The following is a 6,000-nucleotide window of genomic DNA, read 5'->3' as shown; positions in this document are numbered from 1 at the left end:
GGATATAATTAAAAGGGCCAACTCCTAAGAAAGATGTGAACTAAAAAGAAAATGAAAAAGAAAAAAACAGTGGCATAAATGCAAATATTTCTTATACATGCAAGTCTCACAATACTGTACTTTTAAAGATATGAAGAAATACAAACATTTCTTTATTATCAATTTGGGCTTCATACTACTACACATTTCTGAATTCCAAATAATGGAAGAAATTTCAGCAAATTAAACAATGAATCCCATTAGAGCTAAAAATGACTTACAGATTGTGATATTAGTTGAAACAAAAATCTGCAGATGCAGGGGGCACCCAGGACTAAACCTGAGAATTATTGGACTAAGTACATATTCACTACCAATAGTGAATGTTATTTAAAAAATAAATACTTTATCTATTAAACTGTAAATAACAATTCATAGTAATCTGAGACACAATATATTTATGTTACTTCAGTACTCACGCTAAAATGGCTGATTTCATCCAAGTTGAGTTCTCTCTGCCAATTAGTTCTCAGTGAAGATTACAAAAAAGATGATGATGAACAAAAATGCAGGAAAAAATTAGCGGTGAGAACACTACAAGAGTTCAACTTTTTAATATCGGAGGCCGAAGTCAAGTTAGTTTTTTCCACTGACCATTTTCTTTCTTTCTTTAAATTTAAATTATCGTGATTCTTGAAAGATATACATGTTTATATATTGAATTGAACTCTTGTTTAACCTTTATACCATTACAAGTACTATTTGAATGCTGAAAATGGAACATCTGCTGTGACATTCATTACTAAGCAGTTGACTGTCCATAGTAGTAGGAAAATTAATATACTGCACGCTGTTTTGGTTGTAGCAAAATGAAATAGTTGAGCTTGCGAAATGATGTTCACTATTAAAAGGCACTATGTACAGTGAAGACTCTTTTCAAACACTGCTGAAACTGTAATTTAATTAAGTTTTTGTAATATGTATTACTTTTATTTTAAAATAGCTTACAGTTTTGGACTGAATATTTTGTTCAGAACCTCAAGAACGTGTGTGTTCTTCACTCAGAGAAATATCCATCCATTATCCAACCTGCTATATCCTAACTACAGGGTCACAGGGGTCTGCTGGAGCCAATCCCAGCCAACACAGGGTGCAAGGCAGGAAACAAATCCCAAGTCAGAGAAATATGCTTTTGAAAAGGAGCAAAATAGTTGATGCTAGCTGCCATAGAGATGTGCAGAGGAATTTTTTTCTTTGTCAGCCTGTTTCAGACACACAATGTAAGCCACAGACTGTTTTCCATAAAAAAGAAAAATTTGAGATCTGAGAATTTTAATTCAGTAAACACATTTCAGGTTATGAAGGCTTTTCATTATTCTTCATAAATAATCACAAGCCATCTAAAGGGAAACGTTTAAGTGACATAAGAAGTCTGTCTTTAAATTAGGCATCCTCTAATAACAAGGAAGTACACCAAGTCCATCACCTTCTTTGACCTATAGGCAGAAGTTTGTGGTTATATATATATATTTATTTTAAGTAACTTACGAAGTACTGCAGTGAGGCTTTTTTTTTTCCAAAACACCTAGTTTAAAAATATTGGTTTTCAAAATTACATAAAAGCATTTATTCTGTTTCTGATGAGCAAGACTCTACCTTAAACCAACTAAAGAAAAAAGTAAAAATCAAAAGTTCTCAAAAGCTGTAAATGTGTGGCCAGGCATCATGAGGAGATGTAAAGATCACACGGTGTAGTGATCATCACTGGCATGCTGTGTCCGTCTTTAAAGGTCAGCATCCAGAAGGGTACTTTGGAAAATTACAAAATGAAACGTTCACATGAATCTGCTGGCCTTGTTAGACCTGTGGTCTGTTTTGTATGTGTTTCTTAAAGCTGTCCTAGTTCAATGTCACGACAGGGCTTGCACGCAAATGAATGTATACTGTTCTTTTGGAATAATTAATGTATTTAAAACACTTAATAAAACAAATTTCACTATTTAAATCAACAGTTTGTGCCTTATGTACATTACTTAAATAATATTTCACATCTGTTGCAGGATGAAACACTATCAGAGGATGGTAACTGAAAATAAGAAAGGTGTCTGCTGTCATTTTACAAACCCAAAGGCAGGCAATATACATGGGATGTCTGTCCATTTCAGGGTGTGCAAACACCAAAACTGCAGGTTTTCATTCTAACCCATTTTCTTAATTAGTGACCTGTTTTTGCTCCTAATTAACTTCTTTTGAATTAATTTTAATCGACTTGCTCTCGAAGAATCAGACCCTTTAATTGTTTCTTTTTCCTTAAATAGCTGCCAAACAGAAATGAGATACAAAATGAACAAAAACATTTTAAGAGTGCTCTTAGAAAAGGGAAAATCAACAATTTCAGAAATGTCTGTTATTGCACAATGAGAGCAGCAGCAAGCCATGAAATTAAAGAATGAGTTTAATTAACAAGAAGAATCAGTGCCTAATTAAGCAACTGGTTGAAGTGAAATTGGTTGGAGTTTGAGGCCCTGTCTTAATTGGTCTTCTGTTGGCTCCTTCACTTCACATTTCAATTCTGTTGGGGTGCCATTTAAAGAAAGAAATGAAGCAGTTCAGAGGAATGATGAAGAAATTCAGGGGAACAAATCTTAAAAATGCAAGTCAATTAACATTAATTCAAAATAAGTTAATTAGCAGCAAAAACAGGTTACTAATTAAGAAAAGTGTTAGAATGAAAACCTGCAGCCACTGGGGCCCTCCAGGACCGGAGTTGGGGACCTGGTAAAAGTCATTTTTGAATAAGGTGTAGCATACTGATTTGTAGCTTGAAAACAAGAGTGTGTGTCTTCCTGGTTATGAATCGTTGCCTGTTTTCTGGTTCACATTTTATGTTCTGTTCCCTTTTTAAATAATTTTCTGCCTCTCACATTCTGGCAGAACACACCCATCTGACATCTGTCTTTGTCATTTATGCACGTCTGCTGCATTCTCTCCCCACACACCCAGCACTTTCATAACTTTTGCCACAAGTCTCTACCTAAGCCTTTACCTTCTTCTGATCTTCTTCCTACCACCAGCAGCTGCCATGCTTTTTCTATCATCCTTCCTACTGTGTATGACATACCCAAACCATATCATCTTACTTTTGACAAATTTTTCCACAAAACACCTGATCCATGTTATTTTACGCACTTCCTCGTTTCTTTTTCTTTATGAATTAAAGAACCAGCTATCTCAGCATATGCTGTTGACATGTGGGGCCAAAATCTGAGTTAGAATTTGCTGACTTTATACAGTAAGATGCTAAACTGGGGTCCAAGTACTATAATTTGGAAATTCTACCCATAAAGTCAAATAAGGTCTGCTAAGCTTAATATTATAATGTGCTCCTTTATATATGCTTTCATGTAAGGCCTTTTCTGCTTTGTATGTGCTAATTATCAGGTCTGTTCCTTTTCAAATTTTAAATTTAATAAGAGTTTGTAATTACAGAGAATATAGGAGAATGCGACACTGGCAGCACCACAGACCATAAATCCCTGGATTTACAATGCCACCATCCCTTGAGCTGGATTAAACAGACATCTTTAACAGCAGATTAGACCCTTTTTTATAGAGAGAATGGATTTATTATCCTTCTGAATTTTTGTTTTGTTAATAATTTAATGGCAGCCGTTCTAAAACTGACCTGTACAGTATGTTGAATCAGCATCATTTGACCTGATTGGGCTAAAGAACCACTGCACATCAGCTGAAATATTAATATAATTAGAAAGCAGTTTGTAGGATAACCCCATTAGAGGTTATCTGAATGTGCTTATAACAATGTCTTTTGTAAAAAAAAAAAAAAAAGTCTTATTTGTAGAAATACATGACATTTCTAAAATGTTGCACACATTCTCAGTAAAGTTGAACAATTTTAAAGTTGAGTTTAGCAAAATGAATGATATTTCAATAAAGGTGGTCTCAAAGCTCTTGTGACCTGGTTCAGTTTCTGTCCCTGCGGGCCGCTGTTACCCCCGCAGTGATGGTCCACTTCCCCTTAACAGCGGTGGTTCTTTCCTTGGCTACACTCCAGTGCCCTGTCGCCGTAACCACTGTTTGTCTTCATGTCCATAATGTTAGGGACAAAGACTTGTTTTCATTGATTTACCCCTCTGCTCCACATTTAAGGGTATTTACATATATTTCAGTCTCACCATAATAATAATAATAATAATAATGATAATTCATTACATTTATATAGCACTTTTCTTAGTACTCAAAGCGCTATCCACACAGGGAGGAACCGGGAAGCGAACCCACAATCTTCCACAGTCTCCTTACTGCAAAGCAGCAGCACTACCACAGCGGTGCCACGTACAAATGACAACACTTTTTGTATACATGGTCCCCCCGTGCCCCATAATGTTTGGAACATAGCAATGGCAGGTATATTAAATCAGTCATATTTAGTACTTTTCTGCATATCCCTTACATGCGATGACTACTTGAAGTCTGTGATTCATGGACATCCCCAGGTGCTGAGCAACTTCTCTTGTGATGCTCTGCCAAGCCTGTAATGCAGCGATCTTCAGCTCCTGCTTGTTTTTGCGGGCTGGTCATCTTACGTTTTCTCTTCAGAATTTGGAAGGCATTCTCAATTTGATTTAAATTGGGTGACTGGCTTGGCCATTGAAGCGTATTTCATTTTTTTATCTTTGAAGAACTCCTGTGTTGTCTCAGCAGTATGTTTGAGATCATTATCTTTTTGTAAGATGAAGCGCATTCCAGTGAGTTTGGAGGCATTTATTGGAACTTAGATTAGATGTTTCTATACACTTTAGAATTTATTGTGCGACTGCCGTCAGCAGTTCCATCATCAGTGTAGATAAGTGTGCCAGTACATGTGGCAGCCATACACGCCTAAGCCATAACACCCTCACCACCATGTTTAACAGATGCGGTGATATGCTTTGGATCTTGGGCCATTTCTTTTCATCTCCACACTTTGCTCTTGCCATCACTGTGATACAGGTGCAAAAGACCTTTTTCCAGAATTCTGCAGTCTCTTTTAAGTCCTTTTTCACAAACTGATCTGGCCATCCTGATTTTGTGACTAAGTAGTGGTTTGCATCTTGCAGAGTGGCTTTTGTAGTTCTGTTCATGAAGTCTTCTACAGACAGTAGTCTCTGACACATCCACATCTGCCTCCTGAAGACTGTTGCTGACCTGTCGCACAGGCGTTTGGGGCTTTTTCTTTACCATAGTGAGGACTCTTCTGCCACCAGCAGTGGAAGTCTTCCTTGTCCTATCTGTACCTTTGTGATTACTGAGCAACCAGTGTGTTGTTTCTTCTTAATGATATTCCAGAAAGTTGATTTAGGTAATTCTGTGGTTTTACTAATGTCTCTAATGATTGTATTCTTGTTTTTCAGCCTCATAATGGCTTCTTTGACTTTCACTGGCACAGCTCTTGTCCTCATGTTGAACAAACTTCAGATTAAAAAGAGTAGAAGGAAGCCGAGGTATCTTAGAAGCAATGAATCACAAACACCTCTGAAGCCAATTGTACCAAACATTGTGGTGTCCTGAAATGAGGGGACCATGAAGTATTAAAGGTGTTGTGATTTCTACATTGTGAGACGAAATTAAAATACACTTAAGTGGAAATGGGAATTGTGCAGTTTAGTCACATCTGAATTGTTTGATTGTAATTTTAAACTGTGGAGGCAAAGAGTAAATCAAGTAGAAATGTGTCTTTGTCCCAAACATCATGCAGGGCATTGTATGTGTGAAATGTTTTTACATTGTTTAAGGACAATTGTTTTTTTTTTTGTTGTTGTTTAGTTTTCTTCAGATGGTTTTAAAGTGTATAATTATGATGATTCATTCAGTTTTCACATTCGATGATGGTGATTGTTGAAAGAGGCAGAATGAGGCACAGCAGATTTTCTTTTCTCCATCAGATATATCTAGTCTCCCACTTCTTTCAGGCTTACTGAGCAAATCAGTCCTGCTTTATGTCCTGCATCACATCCTAAC

The sequence above is a fragment of the Erpetoichthys calabaricus genome, chromosome 14 (assembly GCF_900747795.2).
Source record: "Erpetoichthys calabaricus chromosome 14, fErpCal1.3, whole genome shotgun sequence".
Classification (NCBI taxonomy): Eukaryota; Metazoa; Chordata; class Cladistia; order Polypteriformes; family Polypteridae; genus Erpetoichthys; species Erpetoichthys calabaricus.
This window is presented reverse-complemented; position numbering follows the sequence as displayed.